The sequence below is a fragment of the Mustela nigripes genome, chromosome 1 (assembly GCF_022355385.1).
Source record: "Mustela nigripes isolate SB6536 chromosome 1, MUSNIG.SB6536, whole genome shotgun sequence".
Lineage (NCBI taxonomy): Eukaryota > Metazoa > Chordata > Mammalia > Carnivora > Mustelidae > Mustela > Mustela nigripes.
Window position 1 is genome coordinate 198,887,264 of NC_081557.1, and position 24,033 is coordinate 198,911,296.

Genomic DNA, 24,033 nt, shown 5'->3' on the forward strand with positions numbered 1-24,033 from the left:
TTCTCTTCTCTTCTCTTCTCTTCTCTTCTCTTCTCTTCTCTTCTCTTCTCTTCCCTTCCCTTCCCTTCCCTCCCCTCCCCTCCCCTCCCCTCCCCTCCCTTCTCCTCTCCTCTTCTCTTTTCTTTTCCTCTCCCTCCCCTCCCCTCCTGTCTCTTCCCCTCCTCTGCTCTCCCCCTTCCCCTATCCCCTCCCCTTTCCTCTCTCTCTCTTTCCCTTCCTCCCTCCTTTCTTTCTTCCTTTCTCCCTTCCTTCCTTCCTTCCTTCCTTCCTTCCTTCCTTCCTTCTTCCTGTAATGAGTGTCTGACTTAAGCTTTGATGACTGAGGCAACCGCTTCAAAGAGGCATCACTTCAAAGATGGTTATCTTGAAAAACACACTAAAAAACCCCACTTTGCCAGCCGCATGACCAGGTAAAGAGCCAGGCCCCCTTCCCACTTTAAAGCTCCTTTGTTTTAGAGGTCATGGTTGATTACAATAACTAATCATTTGGACAACTTGTGTTTGCTCTTTCCACATTTCAAATTCTTGCTCTTGAGTTTTAAATTTACTCATGAAGAATGAGCCTGGTGAAACCCTATACCTCCTCACCCCCCAACCCCAATGAAAGCAGAACCTCAGGCCTGTGCCCACTCTCTATCAGGGAACCTTGCTCTGTGGCACCAAGTGTGCTAGGCAATTTCCAGGGCCTGTAAGTAATAAACCTTTATTTTTTCAAAGTTTCCTGATGGTTATTGCTAAGAGATGTAGTAAGAACCACAAGGGCTGGCCCAACCTAACATTGGTTACTGGTAGACTGAGACTGGCACACAAAACATCCTATTTTCAAAATAGACCCAGAATCTGGCCACTTCTTATCACCTCCATTGCTACTCCATTGCCACCTGGCTTGAGCTCTCAGTAGGTCTTACCTGGAATACTGCAATCCCAGTAGTCTCCTTGGCTCTGCCTTTGACTTTCAGCAGTGATCCTTTCAACATAGAGGTCAGAACATGTCAACACTTTAGCTACCAACTCAGAGTAAGAGCCAAAGTCTTGCTAAGAATGGGCTGCCATGCCTGGCCTCTTACATCTGTAACCTCATCTTAGACCACTTCACTTTGCTGCCTCTGATCCAGCCACTATGGCTCCTCTGCTCTTCTTTGTCTATATCCATCAACCTCCTACCTCAGGGCCTTTGCACTCACTTAGTCTTTTGCCTCAAATGCTCTTCCTCCAGACACCTGCATAACTAATCCCCTTATCTCGTGCAAGTCTTACATATTGTCTTCTCAGTGAGGTCTATTCTGACAACGCTATTTATAATTACAAGCTTATACATGCCCCATATTCCTTCTCTGTAGCTTATTGCCATCTAAACACCACATATCTTACTTGTTCATTTTATTTACAGTTTTTCTTCACCTGCTGGGAGGTGAGATCCCTATGGAGAGGGAATTTGGGGGAACTTTTTTTGTTCACTGCAGTAATTCCAGCCTCTAGAACAAGGCCGAGTATGTGCTCAGTAAATATTTGTTTAATGAATAATTGAAAATCAGAAAGCCTCAGTGCAGTGGTCTATAAGAGTAAATGCAACAGGATCTTATGTTCCCATTCATGTTCTGGAGACCAAGAAAAGGGAGTGAATTCTATGCCACACAAGGTGTATTTATGCATTTATTTTAAATGTTTAATTGTGGTAAAATACTCAAATTACCATCCTAACAATTTTTTTTTATAAGATTTACTTACTTATTTGAGAGAGAGAGCATGAGCAGAAGGGGCAGAGGGAGAGAGAATCTCAAACAGACTTTGTACTGAGCACAGAGCCAGATGTGGGACTCCACGTGGGGCTCGATCTTATGACCCTGAGATCACAACTGGAGCCCAAACCAAGAGTACGATGCCCAACTGACTGTGCCCCCCAGGAGCCCCCCACCATCCTAACCATTTTTAAGTATGCAGTCCAGTGGTGTCAAGTACATTCACATCTTTGTAGAAACGTCACCACCGTCCATCCGCTGAACTCTTTACATCTTGCAAAATTTAACTTCCATACCCAGTGAACAATAAATCTCCACTCTTCCTCCCAACTCCTGATGACCACCATTGTACTTTCAGTCTCTACGACCTTGAGTCATAGATATACTCAAATATTACTCATACATAGTAGTACATAGAGGCGCTACTCTATGTACCTCATGTGAATGGAATCATATAGTATTTGCTTACATGTGATTGGTTTACTTCACTTAGCATTACTTCCTCAAGTTTCATCTGTACTGTGGCATGTGTCAGAATTTTATTCCTTTTTAAGTTGAAAAGCTGTGCTTTCCCGTAGCACCTCGTATTCCGATTGGGCTCCCCTGGAGTGATCCAACCCCCTCACTACATTCACTGCCTGTCCAGTTTAGGACAAGTCACCGAACTTGACTCTAGTGGGGGAAGTCATGATGTTGAAAACCACATATCACAGGGTTTCCCCCAAGTTCTGTTTCCCAAGATGTCAACCAGCTTTGCCAGACCTACTGCTGGGAGGGCCGAGGGAACTGGGCCGGCTTATAGGCTGAAAATAACTCTTTCCCTGCCAACACAGCCTTTCTAGAACTCACCCACTTGTCTCCACATGATTTGTCAAGGGTCTTTGCCCCCATTTTAGTGGGTACAAGTCAACTCATCATTTCATGAAATACTCTCAATAAACTCTGAGAATTAACTCAGATGCAGGCAGTCTGTACAATCAGAATTAAAGGACTCTGTAGTGAACTTCTCTCCCTGGAAGAAGTGACCCTCTGACTTAGGCAGAGGGGGTGAAATTGGGCAAAGAGGAGCAATCCTTGCTGCTGGAAGTGGGGTACAGTGAGGCTATCCAATAATAATTAGAAAACAACACATGTATATATATTTTTTAAGATTTTATTAGTCACAGAGAGAGAGTGCAAGCAGGCAGAGTGGCAGGTAGAGAGGCAGAGAAAAAAGCAGGCTCCCCTGCAGGACAAGGAGCCCAATGTGGGACTTGATCCCAGGACCCTGGGATCATGACCTGAGCTGAAGGCAGTGGCTTAACCCACTGAACCACCCAGGTACCCTATATGTATACATTTTCTATGTGCCAGACACTGTTACAAGTGCTCTGCAACATGGACTCATTCAGTTCTCTTAACTTTATTTTATGTACTCATGAAAGAACACTTAGTATGTGATCCTTTAACAGAATTTTAAGTGTACAATACAGTAATGTTATCTATGGGAACAATATTGTATTTCAGATCTTTAGAATTATTCATCTTGCAGAACTGAGATTTTACGTATATTGATTAGTAGTCCCCTTTCTTCCCATATATCCCAGCCCTGGGAATGGCCATGCTATTCTACACCTCTACGGTTTGACGTTTCTAGATACCTCATTTAAGAGGAATTACGCAGTAGTCATCCTTCTGTGATTGGCTTGTTGCACTTAGCAGAACATTCTCAAGGTTCACTTATGTTGTCATACATGGTGGGATTTCCTTCTTTATAAAGTCCAAGTAATAGCCCATAGATTCGTTATCCGTTCATCTGTGGATGGACATTTAGGTTGTTTCCACACCTTGGCTGTTGTGAACAATGCGGCGATAGCACCAAAGTGCTAATATTTTCCCGAAATCTTGATTTTCATTCTTTTGGATTAAAAAGCCAGAAATGGGATTGCGGGATCATATGAAAATCTATTAAAACACACTGAGCACTGAGTACTGTTTTCCCCAGCCGCTGCACCATTTGGCATTCTCACCAACAGTGCACAAGGGTTCCAAAGTCTCGACGTCCCTGCCAACATTTGTCTTTTGTTTTTTGATGATAGCCATGTCAAAAGGTGTGAGGTGATATGTCATTTGGTTTTGATGCGCCTTTCTTCGCTGGTTCATGACACGGAACATTGTTTATGTACCTGCTGGCTGGCTGTATGTCTCCTTTGGGGAAGCGCGTATTGGAAGCTTTAGCTCGTTTTAAAATCAAATTATTGGGGATGCCTGAGTGCGTCAGCCGGTTGAGTGTCTGACTCTTAGTTTCAGCTCAGGCATGATCGCAGGTTGTGAGATCGAGCCCCGCATGGGTTCCATGCTCAGCAGAGTCCTCTTGCATTCTCTTCTCCTCTCTGTCTACTCCTCCCTCCTTCTCCCCTCAAGCTCTCACTCTCTCTCTAAAATAAATTTTAAAATACATTTTAAAAATCTTTTTTTTTTTTAAGATGTTTTTTACTTGACAGAGAGAGAGAGAGATCACAAGTAGACAGAGAGGCAGGGGGGGGGGGGGGGGGGCGGGAAGCAGGCTCCCTGCTGAGCAGAGAGCCCTCAATTTTAAAAAATCTTTAAAAAATGAATCAAGTTATTAATTGCTTTGCTGTTGAGCTGTAGGAGGTCATTATGTATTTTGTAAATTAACCTCTCATCAGATATGTGGTTGGCAAATATTTCTCCTATTCTGTAGATTGCCTTTTCATTTTGTTTATGGTTTCATTGGCTGTACAGAAGCTTTTTAGTCTGATGTGGTTTCACTTCCTAATTTTGCTTTTGTTGCCTCTGCTTCTGGTGTCATATCCATGAAATAAATCATTGCCAAGACCAAGGTCATGAAGCTTTCTCCCTTTGTGTTCTTCTAGAAGTTTACAATTTCAGGTCTTATGTTTAAGTTTCATTTTCGGTTGATTTTTGTGTGTGGCTTAAGAAATAGGCCCAATTTCACTCTTTTGCATGTGGATATTTAGTTTTTCCAAAAACTAAATTGGTTGAAGGAGATAGCCTCTCCCCAGTGTGTATTCTTGGCACTCTTGTCCAAGATCAGTTGACGCATGGATTTATTTGTGTTATCTGTTCTGTTCTATTCAACTATAGATTTGTCTTTTTGCCAGTACCATACTGTTTCATACATTGTAGCTTTGTGATATATTTTGACATCAGGACATGTGATGCTTCTTGCTTTGTTCTTTTTCAAGATTGTTTTGGCTAATTGGGGTTCATGGGGCTCTTTACCACTATTTTACAAAGAAGGAATATGAAGAGTACGAGATAAAGTGACTTTCCCAAGGTTGTAAAACTAGTAAATGGCAACACCTAGTTTCAAACCCTGGGAGTCTGATTTTGAAAATTATTCTCACCCCTTATACTCTATTGCCACTGAAGTCTTTAAAACCATCACCTCACCTCTCTGCCCCATTCATTTTATATATATATTTACAGTTTTTTTTCTAGAAAGAAGTTGAGATATAGATATATTATCTATCTATATCTATATCTATGTCTCAACTTCTTTCTGGAAAAAAAAAAAAAAGACGGTAAAATCTCACCACCCGAAGATTCATCTCACAAACAGTTGCCTCTTCCAAAAAGCAGGTACATCCTGAGGCTTAATTCTGGCCTTTTGTTAAGAAGCCAATTGAAAATGTCAGGGTCTCCTGAGTATGTACAGATGTACAGTGCTTTGAGCAAATAGGAGAGTGAAACTGTGAATATAGAAAACAAACAAAGTCAGATGGTGGTTGTTTACATTACAAAAGGATTCTTTAATTTAGAAATGAAACCGGGCCTGGGGGCCTATAAACAGCAACTTCCTAGGGCCAACGGGGGCTTGTGTGTTTGACTAAATGCTTAGGGTCAGAAAAGCCTCCAACTATAATGTTTTTAGGTCAGTGTGATCTTTTGAAGATCAACCAGAAATGATGGCGAAATATCACTGAAAAGATTATGTAATTGGTGAGAAAAGAGAATTAACTTACTCCCTCCTCTCAAATCATCTTAAAATATGCTTTGGAAGACACGTCTTTGACATGAAGCTAAGCAGGCTCGTACACGCCGGTGCCGTGTGGAACAGTCTGGCATTGCCACTCACAGGGGATGGAAACCGGAAGACCAGCGTCGTTATCAACATTTTCATAAGCTCAGGAGATAAAGCAAGTCTGTTTACAGATAGGAGGCCAGACCCATCACTTCTTATTTACAAACAGCACACACCCGAATCCTTTGCATGTGTACGGTTTGTCAAAAAAAAAACAAACAACTTATTTTCTCTCATGAGGAAGGTTTAAAGGCTTGGGAGAGCACTATGTCTTAGTGACTGTAAGCAGTTGCTTACAAAACGGTGGCTTTCCAAATGCGAATTAAATGTGACCATAAAAACCACGGCTGTTTGAGGAGAAAAATGCTGTAGCTAACCTAACTTGAAATTTTGTTATCTCACAAGAAAATCTTAGTATTCAAAACACTCAAAAGGACATCTGCAAAGGCTTTGGAGGTTATATGCTTTTTGTAGCTTTTTTTGGATTTTATGGCTGGAGACACAATTCCAGTAGATTTCTTTTAACTGTAAAGATTGAAATTTAATTTCTCAGTAAGGAGAAAATCCCATACAGCTGCAGGTAACTAGATGTGTGTCAATCTGGACAGATTGAGAAGAGGAAACAATTCATTTCTGGCACCAGAGGGCACCAAAGCTCAAGTTGCTAGGAAGACAGCAAGCCCCGGGGTCCCAGCGTCAGTGGGGAGAAAGCCCCTGAAAGGTCATTCTTGGGGCCTTCAGACAAGACCTTCCCTAATTGTTTCAGAGGACCGAGAATGTCTCCAATAAGGAATAACTTCTCTAGCTTGGTTTTTGGCTCCCTCTACTATTTAACCCTCTCCTGGCCAAGAAATTCTCAATAGAATTTGTTCATCCAGAGCACAGAAATTTCTTGGGCACCTATTATGCACCAGGCCCTGGGGACACAGAGGCAAGCAAGAAAGGCAAAGTCCATACCCTCATGAATCTGCGGTCTATAGGAGAAGACTGGCGTCAAACAAGCGTCCGCAATAGCATGTGACATGGGTTATGAGAAAGGCAGCTGGGGACCCCAGGAGCAGAGGGCAGGGGCCTAACCTTACCCATGAAGTCATGGGTTTTGCATTGGTTTTCTGTGGCTTCTGTAACAAATGATCACAACTGGGTGGCTTAGAACAACACAGCTTAGTCTCTCAGGGTTCTGGAAGCCAGAAGTTGAAACAAGGTGTTGGCCAGGCCACTCTCTCTGCCAAGGGACTCGGGAAGAATGTGTTCCTTGGCTCTCCTCTGGTGTGACTCCAGGCATTCCTTGGTCCACAGAATCTCTGAGTCTGTGGTCCTGTCACTGCCTCCTCTCGGTTGTCTTCTCCCTGGTATACCTACATCATGAAGATACATTTGATTGCATTTGGGGCACGTTATGGATTGAATTGTGTGTCTCTTGCTCTCCCTCTGCCCAAATCTGCATGGAAAGTCTGACCTCTAATGTGACGTTGTTTAGAGAGAATCGTTAAGATAATTAAGGTTAAATGAGGTTATAAGGGTGGGGCTTTAATTCGATGGCGTTGGAGTCTTTAAAAGAAGATGAGAAGACTGAGGTGCCTGGGTGGGTCAGTGGGTTAAAGCCTCTGCCTTTGGCTCAGGTCGTGATTCTAGGGTCCTGGGATCGAGCCCCGCATCGGGCTCTCTGCTCTGTGGGGAACCTGCTTCCTCCTCTCTCCCTGCCTGCCTCTCTGCCTACTTGTGATCTCTGTCAAGTAAATAAATAAAATATTTAGATACCAGATTCTATCTCTCTCTCTCTCTGTAACAAAAGACCTTGTAAGGACATGGCAAGAAAGCAGGCCATCTACAAGCCAGGAAGAGAGGGCTTTCTAGAAACCAAGCTGCCAGAACCTTGATTTTTGGACTTAGAGCATCCAGAGCTGTGAGAAAATAGAATTCTGTTATTTAAGCCACCCAGTCTGTGAACTTCTGTTAGGGGAGTCCAAGCAGATAAATATAAGGCCCACCTAGATGATCCAAAATAATCTCAAGATTCTTAGCTTAGTAACATTGTTCATCATACTGGGTGATATTTGTAGGTTGTGGGCATTAGGACAATGACCAGACTTTAGACAGCAAATGAAGCCTTGAGAGTAACTGAGCTCATCCAGGAACAATTTGGAGAGTGGAAAGAGAGAAGAGCTTCGGGCAAAGCCCTAAGAGAAAATATAAGACAAAAATGCATCCTTTGAGGGTGGGGGATCTAGAAAGAAGACTGGAAAGGAGAGATTGGAAAGGAAAGGAGAGGCAGAAAATATTTGAGACCAAGAGAGTGCGGGCATTACAGAAGGTGAGAAGGCAGGGCCAGAGACTGCAGTGGCCCCATGTTGCCTGGAGGTCAAGAAAGAAACAAACGAAAGAGGGTTTGACTGCAGAAAGCTTTAACTTGGTCAGTGGGTGGCCCCGGTGAAAGCCATTTGCATGCCAGCAGAGCCAGAGCCCGAGTGGGATGGGTGAGGGGGTGGATGGAGAAAATAGGTCTTTCATGAGAGGCAGGAGACAGGTTAGAAGTGGGGACTGAGGGAGATTTTAACTTATTTTTTAAGATGAGAGAAAATGAACACGTTTAAATACAAATGGGAAGAGTCTACAGAAAGGGAGAGACTGAAGATAAAAAGAGCAGCTAATCCATCCCGGAGAAGTGGATGAGGAGTGGTCCAGAGCTCAGAAGGGTAGGATGGATGAAGGTGACCTTGAGCGTTGTAACCAGCGGGAAGAGGGAAAGGTGGAAGAAGGCAGGGGGTGAAGAGTTGGTGGGAATGTTATAGATGTTCTTTTCTGGCAAGATCTATTTCTGTCTGGGTGGCCAGGGAGAGGGATCGAGTGGGGGGTGCAGGTGGGGGTTTAGTCACCCTGGAGATCAGGAGAGAGTTGACTCAAGAAACGAGGTGGGGCTGTCGATGTCAGAAATGTTATCTGGGAAATAACTGAGTAAGCTAGTTGGAAGGCTAACAAGTTACGGTTCTGTTTATTATCTCAGAGGAAGAGCGGGGCTGATGGGACAAGGTCAAGTGTGTCCAGAAAAAGAGCAGCTCTTGTCAGCAATGTGGATCTTGAGGTCCCCTTAGATGCTGACAGCAGAGAAAGAGTTCAAAGCAGGTACCAAGATCTTCACTGGAAGACAGAAGCCTGTGTGGCTTAAAGGGAAATAAGTGGAGGAGTCTTGGTTGCAGGAGGCTGGACAGGCGACAGGTGTTCCTGTGGCTGACGAAGTTCTGCAAACTGGTCTAAAGATGGGCTATGTTTTTTCAAACTGTGATAAAAGCTCATTAAAATGTCTTAGCTAAAAAAATGACCAAGAATTATCTGCCAACTTATCCAGTCAGTTGTGCAGTAAATGGATGCAGCAGAAAAAATAAAAAAAAAATCCACAGAACAGTCAATGGTTGTTTTCTTTTTTTTTAAGATTTTATTTATTTATTTGACAGAGAGCGATACAGTAAGAGAGGGAACACAAGCAGGGGGAGTGGGGCCAAGCAGAGAGCCCCACTTGGAGCTCCATTCCAGGACCCTGTGATCACCACCCAAGCCAAAGGCAGATGCCCAGGGACTGAGCCACCCAGGCGCCCCTCAATGGTTGTTTTCATAAAGACATTCCTTTCACAAGTGTCAGTGACTCCCGTCCAAAGCCAAACAATTCTCTACCTTATAAACTGGTTCATATTACCAGTTTCTTTTATTCTAAATGTGTTTAATCCCGAGTTGGCTAAATCACTGCTTTAAATGCCACAGTTAAGGCTCATTATTCATTTCTTTTTTTTTTTTTTTTTTTTTTTAATTTATTTATCAGAGAGAGAGAGGGAGAGAGTGAGCACAGGCAGACAGAATGGCAGGCAGAGGCAGAGGGAGAAGCAGGCTCCCTGCCGAGCAAGGAGCCCGATGTGGGACTCGATCCCAGGACGCTGGGATCATGACCTGAGCCGAAGGCAGCTGCTCAACCAACTGAGCCACCCAGGCGTCCCATCATTATTCATTTCTGTCTCAGCGGAGATGGAACAGAGCTGACCACTGTGCTCATGATTAGAACATTAATATCCTTATTGAAGACAACTATTAATTTCACACACCCTGCCTTCCCCCAAGCCAAATCCTGCTTCTGTTATCTCTTTTACAGTGTATACCCCTTAATAAGTTTATATGTAGTCTAAAAACAAAAAAATCCCCCTTTAAAAAAAAGCAAGAGCTTTGATAGACCCATGTATTTATTAAGCATGTCTAAAGCCAGGTCAATAGTCGAGCACTGGAGACATGATGGTTGAGGAAAATTTCTGCTGTAACAAGGAATTTGTATCCTTTTGCAGACATACTTTTTGCTATCCCAGGGGCAAGCCAGGGTCTTTCTTTCTCTGATCTTTAGTGGAAGAAAATTAGTCCAGGACGAATTTATTTTTCTGAACATCTATGGTGGCTGGCTCGGTGTAGCAGTCCTAGCCAGTCCATGACGTTAAGTGAGAATTTACAGCGTGCCAGGCTCTGGGTTGAACACCTTCTATACACCCAATGCAAACATCACAAAACAAACCCCATCGGGTAGGTATATTTATTATCTTCATTTTAGGGACACGTCACAAGCCCAGAACTTGAGCTCATGCCTGATGGGCACAAGCAAATGAAAGTAGAACTTGAATTCAAAGTTGGATTAGTCCAAATCCCAAATCCATGCTATGAATGAACTGTTTCCCACTGTGACAAGAATGCAAGGCTAGCGTGCGCGCGTGTGTGTGCGTGCGTGCGCGTCTTTGCGCGCATGCGTGTGGGTGTGCCTGAGCACCAGAGAGAGATTTTCCATAAGGATTCGGGAAGGCAAGCACAGCATAGAGAGAATAAAGAGTGTGTGAAATGTTTGGAGCAAGTGAGGCAGAGAAGCACTAGAACTAAGGAAAAGAAAGAAAAGAACCGTAGATACATATTTAATGGCAAAACTACGGAATAAGGTGTGGGAGACTTTTATCCCTTCCAGGATATGCTTTTTCACTTTTTTACTCCATGAAAATCCCAAGGGATTTGGGACTGCCTGGAATAAATTTTTTATTTTTTTATTTATTTTTTATTTTTTATTTTTTTTAAGATTTTATTTATTTGACAGACAGAGATCACAAGTAGGCAGAGAGGCAGGCAGAGAGAGAGGGAGGAGGAAGCAGGCGCCCCGCTGAGCAGAGAGCGTGATGCGGGGCTCGATCCTAGGACCCTGAGATCACAGCCCGAGCCGAAGGCAGAGGCTTTAACCCACTGAGCCACCCAGGCGCCCCCAATTTTTTATTTTTATTTATGTATTTGTGTATGTATGAATTTATTTCTATTTTTTTGTAAGAAGATTTTAAGAATTTATTTGACAGGGAGTTACAGCCAGAGAGCACAAGGAGGGAAATGGCAGAGGGAGAGGGAGCTCCCGCTGAGCAGAGAGCCTGACGCAGGGCCGGATCCCAGGACCCTGAGATCATGACGCCAGCCCAAGGCAGATGCTTAACCCACTGAGCCACCCAGGTGCCCCAAGAATAAACTTGTTAAACAGTGTTCTAAGTTTGTTGGCAATCGTCTCTTTTCATAAGTGAAAGGAATATAATTTGAAGGCCTGCCTTTCTTTAGCCTGGGAGCAGGCTGTTACGCCAGCCAGGTGTTCATTTTTCTTTGGAATTTGACTCTTAGATGTGCCATGCTATCCTGGTGGCAGGTCCTCACCAGAATTTTCCTGCTCCAGGGTTGTTATTAGCCTTTGAGTTTATACGTCTTTCCTTATGTCAGAGCCACAGTCTTGATTATTGTTGCTCTAAGATAAGTTTGTGAACTGACAAGTATGAGTCCTCTGACTTCATTCTTATTTTTCAAGATTATTTTGGTTATTCTGGGTCCCTTGCATTTCCATATGAATTTTGGGATCAGCTTGTCCATTCGATTCAGGAAAAAAAGGCAACTGTCATTTTGGCAGGGATTGCATTGAGTCTCCAGATAATCTGGGGAGTGTTGCCATCCTGATAACATCATCTTCCAATCCATGAACTCAGGATGTTTTCACACTTATGTAGGTGTTTTTAATTTTTTTCAGTGATGCCTTTTAGTTTGCAGGTACACATCTTGCATTTCTTTTGTTAAATTTATTCCTCAGGTGGCACCTGGGTGGCTCAGTCTGTTAAGTGTCTGCCTTTGATTCAGGTCATGATCCCGAGATCCTGGGATTGAGCCCTGCATGGGGTTTCCTGCTAGGTGGGGATCCTGCTTCTCCCTCTCCTGTGCCGGCTGCTCCCTATGTTTGTGTTCTCTTTCCCTCTCTCTCTGTCCAATAAATAGGCAAAATCTTTAAAAAATGTATTCCTCAATATTTTTTACGTGATTGTTAATGGAATTGTTTTCTTAATTTCACTTTTGGATTGATAACGTTTCTTGCAACTTGGCCAAACTCAGTTCTTAGCTCAGTGGTTTTTTGGGTGGATTATTTAGGATTTACCATATACAAGATTATGTCATCTGCAAACAGAGATAGTTCTATTTCTTCTTTTCCATTTTCCTATTTCTATTTTACTTTCTTGTCTAGTTGCTCTGGCTAGAACCTACAGTACAATGTTGAATGGAGGTGGCACGATCAGATATTCTTGTCTTATTCCTGATCATGGAGGGAAAGCATTCAGGTTTTTCCCCCTACATATGATGTTAGCTGTGGGTTTTTCATAGATGCCTTTTATCAGGCTGAGGAAATTCCCTTCTATTTCTAGTTTGTTGAGTATTTTTACCATGAAAGGAAGCAGATGTAGAATATATAAAAAAGACCTGTGTTCCATCTATCTTTTCCTCTATATGTGGAGCAGACCCACTCTTGTTAGAGCAGAGTGAAGGAAAAGCATATTGATAGGGACCCTGTTTCTAGAGCTTTGATATACATTATAGTATGCTGTATCCATTAGGGTTATATCTGAATGTAAAAGAATACTGACCTCAATGGCTAAGCCATACTGTGGCTCATTTTTCTGATTTAACACAGTTTGGCAGTGGTCAGTCAGGGGATAAAGGCTCATGGATGTTGTCATGGACGCAGGACCCTTCCAGATTCCTACTCTACCCTCTTTACATTTGGTGGTCATCTTTACTGAATGGTTATCCACCTCCATGACCACATCTGTGTTCCGTGAGTGAAACAGAGGAAAGGCGTGAAGGGCATTAGGGATGTAGTAGGTGAGTCTGTGCCTTTTTTTTTTTTAATCTATGAAAACAGTAGTATTTTCAGAAACTTCATTCAGCAGAGATTTGTGCCTTAATGTCATTGATCAAAATGAGTCATAAGGTCATCTCTAGTTGCAAGGGAGAAATGAATATTTTTAATGAGGCACATTGCCACCTGTTTAAAAATTATGGTTTCCATTGGCTAGGAAGAAGGGAAGAATGGATCTTGCTTCATTTATTAGCTTACAAGTAGAATTGCTGGGAGTTAAACATAGGCAGTTTGATTCCAAAGTCCATACTTTGCATTATGGATTATGATAATCGATAGATGTATTTTCCCTTCATATATCTAATCGGTCAATCATGAGAAATTTATTTATTGGGCTTAATATACATTGATAAGCAAAACAGATAAACCCTCTATTCTTTTAGAGGTTTACCTTACAGTGGAGTTAGGAGTGGGGGACCAGAAATAAAAAACCGACGACACATTAAACACATAAAATAAGCCAATCATAAAGTATATTGGAAGATGTTAAGATTAATAGAAAAAAGGTACTAGAGCAAGGGTAATGGGAAGTGGGAGTGGGTGTATGTGGGATACGCTTCCTTGAGAGGGTGGGTTTGAGCACAAACGGAAGGTGGAGAAGGAGTTCTTTGGAATCCTATCCAATTCCTTGTTTTCTATTCTTGTAAATAGTTCTCAATGAAATTTAAGCCACCTCCAATCTATAGGTGATATTGAATTTATAGCACCATCTGAATGTTCACTAAGCAGGAGGAATCAACCTGAGATATCAAGTTACTGGAAACTATAACCAATAATATAAGCTCGGTCTCAGCTATGTGAACATTAGATGAAAACGGATATTCCTCCCCACATATCTGAGCTACATGCAAATCCGAATGGGCCAATCCAAAGGGCATCTAGGAAACTCAGGGGCAAGATAAACATTAAGTGACAGGCCTGGAGGCCCAGAGGACAAGCCATTGAAAAATACAGCCAAACTCTTTGTTCTGGGGCCTTGGCTGCCAAGCAAATATCTTCCAGTGAAATCAGCTTGATAATACCTGAAAGTACTGAGGATTTTTTGGGTGTGTTTTGTTTTCACTTCAGATGTCTTAATATAAAATATTTATTGAACTGTTTGGGAGAAATATTTTGATATATCAATTGTTACCTCCCTCCCCCCAAAAAAGGAACTAAGCTGGCATCAACATAACTGTCTGGGCTGAACATCCTGTTAGTTTCAACCCTTCCCTGGATTGGAAACTCTGTGAGGATAGGGGATGTGTCTGCCTACAGGATGCTCAATACTTACCAAGTTGAATTGAAGGAGAATTTTATTCTCCTTTGAATTTGTTGAATTAAATTTGTTGAATTTTTATTTTGAAATTTTTGAAAAATTTATTGAATTAAAGGAGACACAAAGGAAGGAAGAAGAAAAGAAAAAAAAAGTCAAAGGAAAAAAGGAATTGAAAAAGAGAAAGAAAGAAAGAAAATAAGAAAAGAAAAGAAAAGAAGTTCTCTTTATTCAACCACCTTCAATATGCTGATTGGTATTTGAGTATAGGTAATGTAAGCCTTTGCTTCTGGGACAAATGTTTGTTTAACTTTGACACTGTATGTGTACTAACTGTTTGTTTAACTTGTGCCTGAGAAGGCTGACACTAATTTACTCATCTTTGAAACATTAAAATATAATTGAGATACAACACTGTATTAGTCTTGAGTGTACAACATAATGCTTTGACATTTGTCTGCATTATGAAATAATCACTGTATTAAGTATATTCACGATCTGTTACCATACAAAGTTGCATTTGGTTTCATATGATGAGAACTTCAAAGATTTTCTTAGCGACTTTCAGACTTGCAATATGATATTATCAACTACACCCCCATGCTGTACATTCCATTCCATGACTTACTTATTTTATAACTGGAAGTTTGTACCTTTTAATCCCCTTCACTCATTTCCTCACCCACCAATCCCCCTCCCCTCTGGCAACCACTGATTTGTTCTCTGTATTTATAAGTTTTATTTGTTCATTTGTTTTGCTTTTCAGATTTCAGATATAAATGAAATCATATAGTATTTGTCTTTTTCTGTCTGACTTACTTCACTTAGCATAACACCTTGTGGTCTGTCTGTGTTGTTGCAAATAGCAAGATTTCATTTATACACACACACACACACATATAATTATATTTTTATGAATGTATATAACTTGTATATATACATTTATATATAATATATATATATATATATATGGTGTATCTTCTTTAGCCGTTCATTCAATGATGAATATTTAAGTTGTTTCCACATCTTAGCTATTGTAAACAATGCTGAAATGAACATAGAGATGCATATATCCTTTCAAATTAGTGGTTTTTATTTTTTTATAAAAACTCAGAAGTGGAATTGCTGAATAATATGGTATTTCCATTTTTAATTTTTTGAGGATTCTCTATACTGTTTTTCACAGTGGCTGCACCAATTTACATTCTCTCCAACAGTGCACAAGTGTTCCTTTCTCTCCACATCCTCACAAACACATTTTACTTTTTGTCTTTTTGATCATGGCCATTCTGGTAGATGTAAGGTGATGGCTCATTGTGGTTTTGACTTACATTTCCTTGATGATTAATGATATTGACCATCTTTTCATATGCCAGTTGGCCATCTGTATGTCTTCTTTGTAAACATGTCTATGCAGATCCTCTGCCCATTGTTATTATTTTTTTAAGATTTTATTTATTTATTTAACAGAGAGAGACACAGCAAGGGAAGGAACACAAGCAGCGGGAGTAGGAGAGAGAGCCCGATGTGGGGCTCCATCCCAGGACCCTGGGATCATGACCTGAGCCGAAGGCAGCTGCTTAACGACCAAGCCACCCAGGCGCCCTCTGCCCATTTTTTGATTGGATTTGTTGTTGTTGTTATTGAGTTATGTGAGTTCTTTGTATATTTTGAATATTAACCTCTAATTGGATATATGGTTTACAAATATCTTCCCACTTGGCAGGTTGCCTTTATATTTTGTTGATGGTTTTCTTTACTGTGTAGAAGCTTTTTAATTTGATGTAGTCCCATTTGTTGATTTTTGCTTTTGTTGCCATTGTTTCTGGAGTCAGATTCAAAAAGATATTGCTAAGAACAATGTCAAGGAGCGTATCATTTACATTTTCTTCTGGAAGATTTATGGCTTCTGGTCTTACATGCACATCTTTATTCCATTTAGAGTTTATTTTTGTATATAGTGTAAGAAAGTGGTCCAGTTTCATTCTTTTACATGTGGTTGTCCAATTTCCCTAGCACCATTTGTTAAAGAGCTTGTCCTTTCCCCATTGAATATTCTTGCCTCCTTTGTTGTGACTTAATTGACCATATATGCATGAATTTATTTCTGGGTTCTATATTCTCTTCATTGATCTATGTGTCTATTTTATGACAGTACCATACTGTTTTAATTACTATAGGTTTATCATAAAAAAATTGAGATGAGGGAGCATGAGGTCTCCAGCTTTGCTCTTCTTTCTTAGGGTTGCTGAGGCAAGTTAGAATTTTTTATGGTTCCATACAAATTTTAGGATTGCTTGTTCTATTTCTGTGAAAAATGTCATTGAAATTTTAATAAAGCTTGCATTGTATTGAATCTGTAGATTGCTTTGGGTAGGGTGGACGTTTTTAACAATAATAATTATTTTAATCCATGAGCATGGAATATCTTTCCATTTATTTGTGGTTTCTTCAATTCTTTTCATCAGTGTTTTATACATTTTTGGTGGAGTCTTTAGGGTTTCCTATCTATAAATAATATCATGTCATCTGTGAGTAGTGACAGTGTTATTTCTTTCCAATTAGAATGATTTTATTTCTTTTCTTACCTAATTTGTCTGGCTAGAATGTCCAATACTATGCTGAATAACAGTGGTGAAAGTGGGCTTCCTTGTCTGTCTTGATCTTAAAGGGAAAGCTTTCATCTTTAAGCTCTAAAGTATGATGCTAGTTATGAGCTTGCCACATACTGCTTTCACGATGTTGAGGTATATGTCACATAGATTGAGGCTTTTTTTTTTTTTTGTCCTTAAACCAGGTTAGTTTTATTAATTTTATTTCTTTTTTAAAGATTTATTTATTTGAGAGAGAGCACTCACGTGTGTGCATGTGCAAGTGGGGAGAGGGGCAGGGGGAGAGGAAGAGAGAATCAAGCAGACTCGCTCCTGAATGTGTCTCCCAACATGTGGCTCTATTCCCAGGTCCCTGAGATCATGACCTGAGCCAAAATCAAGAGTCAGCTGCTTAAATGACTGAGTCACCCAGGCGTCCCAGATTAATTTAATTAAAAACAAAAATCTATGCCATACATCATTTTGGGAGGAAATATGTGCCTAAAGAAGTAAAAATAGGGTATCACAACTCCAAAAACATGAATCTTGAGAGTGAACCATCTTCCTGATCAAGACTGCCTGATGGACAGTCCTGCATCAAAAATTTAAAATATGATCTGGGATGGGCTAGAATGTTCACAGCAATACTGCATATGTGGTCACAAACCAGACCACTCAAAGGCCCTGAGCAGTAGAAGTGATACGTAAATCCTGCCTGTTGAGACAACAGAATGCTTGACAACAATGAATGCAAAGTCAACAAACTGTAATCACACACAACATGGTTGGCTCTCTCAAACATGAAGTTGAGTAACAAAAATGACATAAGAGAGTATGCACTGTGTGATTCTATTTTTTATGCAAGTTCAGAACTAGGCAAAACAGACTGTCATGGTTAGAAGTCAGTCAAGGTCATGGTTATACCCAAGGAGGCAGAGGCTGGAATGAACGTGAGGGGCTCCTGGGTGCTGATCTTGCTCCATCTCAGGCCCTGGCTGTGTCTGAGGCTGACTACTATTATTTGTGCATTTTCATGTACGTGTGCTACACTTATATAAAATTTAAAAATAAAGAAGCAAAAAATGGCAGTAATCTAGTGTTAAATTAGGCCTGGGCTGAATGAACAGCTCTGCTAGTCTATATCCACTTTGTTGAGAGTTTTTATCATGAATGGATCTCGAATTTTGTCTAATGCTTCTTCTGCATTTATTGATGTGTTCAAATTATTTTTATCCCTTATTTATTTATTTATTTATTTATTTATATTTATTCATTTATAGTGTGGTTGTTACATTGATGGATTCACAGATGTTGAACCATCCTTGCATCCCTGGAATAAATCCCACTTGATCAAGGTGTATGATCCCTTATGCATTGTTGAATTTGGTTTGCTAAGTTTTGTTGAGGATTTTTGTGTGTGTGTGGGTGTGTGGATGTGTGTGTGGGTTTTTTGTGGGTTTTCTTGGTGTTTGTTTTGTTTTGTTTTTTGGCAGGCCAAAACCCTAGTTTAATTCAGCATCAGCAACATCTTAGCCACAAAAATAAACTCTACCAAGGGTGACAGAAATCCCCCCGGTGAGGCGAAGAGTTCAGCTGCCAGGTGGCGAATATCAGGGGTGCTGGCAGACACTGTCAGGGAGCAAGTTAGGAAGCGGTAGGGCTGGTGGAGGCGGCAGGACAGGCAGGTGCTTCGCGTGTGGGCAGGCACGAGGTCATCAATAGCCTGGCCCTGCTCCAGCTGCCGCGCCACTTCCATAGGCAGCGTCACCTGTGCACCACCATCTTTACTGGCTCCACCTCCGAGAAGCCGGGGTGGTCTGCGTCGGAGACCCCGCCTACAGCCCTGTGTCCACACAGCCTGTGCCTCGTTTCCAAAGCCGCAGCCACTGCAGCACCTCTGGGAATTTCGCATGCTTGCCCAGGTGGGCAGTTTGATGTGCACACCTGCCTGCAGCCCTCTGCCCAGGTGGGGTGGGCAGGTGAGGAAGTAGCCCGGGTGAGGGTTCCACATGAATTCCTAATTCTTAGACTTGAGAAATGTTTCAGTCTGGGTGAGCTCATTGTAGAAGGGAGCGAACACCTTCATGTTGTTGCCTCCCTTCTGCGTGCAGGTGACCCACAGGTGGTCTTCCTGGTGGATCCACAACAGGGAAGGTCTTCTTGTCACAGTGGTGGATACGGAGGCCAGGGGTGAAGGCGAGCTTGTGGAAGAGGAAATGGCCCTTGATGAGCTGCTGTCATGCTCTCCAGTGCACAATACGTGCCTGCCAGGTCTCGGTGGAAACTCTGTCAAGCCTTGACTTGAAGGCGCTTAACTTGAGCCCTCCCTTTTTTTACTTAGTGAGTCTAGCTGAAGGCTTGTTGATTTTGTTAATATTTTCAAAGAACCAGCTCTTACATTCCTTTTTATGTCTTTTTAGTCTCGATTTATCTCCACTCTGATCTTCCTTCCTTCCTTACTAATTGGGGGCTTCATTTGCTCTTTTTCTGTTCCTTTAGCTGTAGTGTTAGATTGTTTATTTGAATTTTTTCTTGTTTCTTTAGGTAAGCCTGTACCACTGTGAACTTGCTTTTTACTGCATGCCCTAGATTTTGGAATGTTGTATTTCCATTTTCATTTGTCTCAAGGTTGTTTGTGATTTCTTCATTGACCTATTGGTTGTTCTGTAGCCTAGTTTTTACTCTCCGCCTATTTGTGATTTTTTTTCCAGTTTTCTTTTTGTAACTGATTTCTAGTTTCATTCCACGGTAGTCAGAAAAAATACTTGATATTATTTCAATCTTCTTAAATTTATTGAGTCTTGTTCTGTGTCCTAACATAAGAGCTATCCTGGAGATTGCTCCATGTGTCCTTGATAACGTATGTTCTCCTGCTTTTGGATGGAATGTTCTGTATATGTCTGTTAGATCCATCTGGTCTAATGTGTCTCTGAAGTCGACATTTCCTTATAAATTTTTGTCTGGATTTTTGTATCCATTGATGTAAGTGAAGTATTAAAGTCAGTAAATTAAATTAAAGTCAATGAGGTAAACTAAAGCGCTATTACTGTACTGCTGTCAACTTCTTTTAGGTCTATTAGTATTTGCTTTTAATACTTAGGTGCTCTGAGTTGGCTGCATAAATATTTACAAGTGTTGTATCTTCTTGCTGGTCTGTGTGGATCCTTATCTCTGAAGTGAGTCTCTCGCAGGCAGCGCATGGATGGGCCTTGATTTTGTTTTTTGTTTTTTTTTTTTAATATTTTATTTATTTATTTGACACAGAGAGAGATCACAAGCAGGCAGAGAGAGAGGAAGGGAAGCAGGCTCCCAGCTGAGCAGAGAGCCTGATGTGGGGCTCAATCCCAGGACCCTGAGATCATGACCGGAACCGAAGGCAGCCACCCAACAACTGAGCCACCCAGGCGCCCAGGGGCCTTGTTTTTTAATCCATGCAGCTGCTCCTTATGATTCAGATTGGAGACTTGAGCCCAGTTGTTTCAGATTTGTAGATCCCAGAACTGCAGTCCCACTTGGCCACCAGAGACAGGCGCTCAAAGCCAGCTTTGGCGGGGCCACCATGGAGTGGGGTGTGCAAACAGGGGAATAGGGCGCTTGCCCCTTGGGCTTTGACCAGGCTGTGGTGGAGTGGTGCACAGAGGCCAGGCTGGCCTGGCCAGCTGAGGTGGGGCCCCAGGAGCAGCAGGTGGGGGAGGCTTGCCCCTACATCCCCGCCGTGCTAGTGTGTTGGAGGGAGAGAGCAAAATTCTATCTGTCAGAGCCAGGGTAGAAGGAGAATTCTAAAAATGGTGCCCACCAGCTTCTCTGTCCCATAGAATCCCAAAAGGCTCCCACCCTTCTGGCATATGCTTTCAGATGAGCGAATGGATCTCCTTTACTTATGGTCTAGGTGCTTTTCAAACTGCAGCTCCCATGCTGGATCCCAGGGCACATGATTCTGCCCCCCCACAACCCCCCACGACCCCCCCAGCCCTTTAAAAGACATCTCCATTCCCTGCAGCCCTATGGTTTCCTGGATGTAGGCCTGGTAGGTTTTTAAAACCAGAGGTTTTGAGGGCTTTGGGGTACCTGATGTGGGGCACAAGGCCCTGCTCCTCAAGAAGGTCCCTATTTGTGAGATCTCTCTTGACTGCTGGCTGCCACAGTGAGGTAGGAATTTTGGGAAGACCATGGCTCAGCCTCTTCTACCAGTCTGGTGTTGCTCTTTGTTATCCTTTGTTATGGAAGAGCTTGTTCAGGTAGTTTTCAGGTCTTTTTCAGAAGGAACGTTTACATATGTAGCTGTAGATTTGTTCTGTCCGTGGAGGAGGTGACTTCAGGGTCTTACTCTGCCAACATCTCAACTGCCTTCCTGCTAGTTCACTCTAGCAACTATGCTAATGCCTAAATTTGGGAGGTAGAAATCAAGGCAGTGGCAATAATTTTCAGGATTTGTTTGTTTGTTTTTGTTTTTGTTTTTGACATCAGTGTCAGACCATGCATATATTTGGACTGAGAAAATATCCTTTTATAGTGATTTCCAAATTACAGAAATCAGGATGCCTGGATGGCTTAGTCGGTTAAGCTCTGCCTTTGGCTCAAATCATGATCCCAGGGACCTGGGATCAAGCCCCACATCAGGCTCCTTGTTCGGTAGGGAGTCTGCTTCTCCCTCTGTCTGCTGCTCCCCCTGTTTGTGCTCAACCTCTCTTTCTGTCAAATGAATAAATAAAATCTTTTTAAAAAACCCAAGTTACAGAAATCAAACTGTTTGTGACCACATTTTTAAAAAATGGCACAGATAGAAAAGGATAAAACAGATATGAGTTCATTGTAGGCTGTGAAGGTGAGAATTATAGTGTGTATATATCTAATGGATTAAGAGGTAAAATACATTTCTTACTATGAAAAGTGCTTTAATAAAGAAAAGTTTGAAATTCAAACTTTAAATCAATGAGTTGTTTGAGTTGGGGAAAATATGATCACTAAATGATGAGTAAGCCATTGAAATGCTTCTGAAGTTCAAATCACAGTGTTTAGTCAAGAAGCATTCCGTAAACTTGTAAACTGGTTCAAATCCAACCTCTACCTGTTCCTAACAGTGTGACTTTGGACCTTTATTTCCTTATACATGATATGGGAATAGTAGTATCCACTTCATAAAGTTGTTTCAAAAATAGAAAATGAGTTAATTATGTAAACTGCTTAGAAGATTGTCTGGCACCTAGTAAGGACCGTATGAGTATTAGTGATTACTATTTTTATTATCGTAGTTGTTCTGTGATAAGCGCCATGGGAGAAGAAACACAGACACTGTCATTTAACCCAAGACCAAATATGAGTTTCAATACATGCAGTACTTTGTACTTTATCTAAAATGGAGTCTGGCTAGCTGGCTTTTAAGCAGAAGCACCCAATGTCTTTGAAAAAACACCAAAAAAACCAAGGGGCACCTGGGTGGCTCAGCCATTAATTATCTGCCTTCAGCTTGGGTCCTGATCCCAGGGTTCTGGGATTAACCCCACGTTGGGCTCCCTGCAAGGTCAGGAGTCGGCTTCTCTCTCTCCTACTCCCCCTGCTTGTGTTCCCTTTCTCCCTGTGTTTCTGTCAAATAAATAAATAGTTTTTAAAAAAACAACAAAAAGGGACGCCTGGGAGGCTCAGTGGGTTAAGCCGCTGCCTTCGGCTCAGGTCATGATCCCAGGGTCCTGGGATAGAGTCCCGAATCGGGCTCCTTGCTCAGCAGGGAGCCTGCTTCTCTCCGCCTCTGCCTGCCTCTGCCTGCTTGCATGCTTTCTCTCTCTCTCTTTCTGACAAATAAATAAATAAAATCTTTAAAAACAACAACAACAACAACAAAAACCAAAAACAACAAAAAAAAACCCAACAACCACCATCTTCCTAGCTGCTTCTACATAAGATCATGTGGAATCATTAGAGGCTCTATTTTATCTGGATAGGCAGGTATTTTTTTTTAATGAAAAAGTTTTTCACTTTTAAAATATGAATGCCCATAAGCAGAATTTATACTCTCCTATTTACCCCAGTCCTTATCACTTCTTATTGTCTTAGTTTAGCCACTTGGTAATTTATATGACCTGTCTGACCCCCAGATGCCTTTGAGTTTTAAAATTTTTGCTAAAGATGGAAATGCCTATAACTTTCCCACTCTGAATATTGTTGTGCAACATCAGCTCTTTAAACGGAATTAAAAGATTTATTACTTAACTGTGCTTCCCCCTTCCCTCCATGTCTCCTGGCATTTTTTTGCCTGGGATACAGACAGAGAAGTGGCCCTGGCTGGTAGAAGGATCTTATCTACCTGTCTTGTGGAAGTCACTCTGAAAGGAAATGGCAAAAAGCCTCTAGGAAGCACATATTTTGGCAGGCACAAAGTCACATACATGTATCTACGGGCAACGTCAGACATGTGTTCTGAGCTCCAGAACTCTTAAGATGGCAGGTAGAGGAGGTGTGGAAACGTTCCGTGTTTATACTGCAGCCCAGAGTACAATCAAATCTGTGTCACTTGGGTGTGTTATGGGCCTCGGCTCATTTTTAACTAGGTCTTAAGTTTATACAGCGCCGTTCTCTAAAAAGCCATGTTACACATACTGGATCTAAAGCATCACCACCCCACTCCTTTAGAGTGGATAAGTGGGTGGCGTATGATCTCGGGAGGATATAGCCACCAAATGGCGGCTCAGGCTAAAAATATCTAAGGTGACATAGATGTAAAAGCCATGATTTTCATCTCGTCCATGCTAAGAGCACAGAGATTTGACTTTTCTGGTTAATCTGATAGATGCGCGTAGCCCAGACCTATGCCGGTTGGCCATCCGTATTGACAACATTTGCCATTTCACTTAGGGCTCTCTAAAGACTCCCAGTGTCTGCTGTTCCCTCAATGGCCATTAAAGTCACTGAGGAGAAAAAAAGATCTCCGGAAAATACACTGTGAATAATGGCAGCAAGAGAAGAGATTCCTGGTTATAGCCCACTCACATATTTTTGAAATGTAGGTCAGATCTAGAGGAAGTGAAAGAAACTTCCTGTTGAATTTTCATTTATAGCATGTGTCTGGAAATCTCTAAATGTAATTTCTTGGTGTAAAATAAACTGCAGAAATCTGGGATGTGTCAGTCTGCTTTATGTTTATTGAAGCCATTCTATTTGAAGCTGAAATGTTGTAAAAT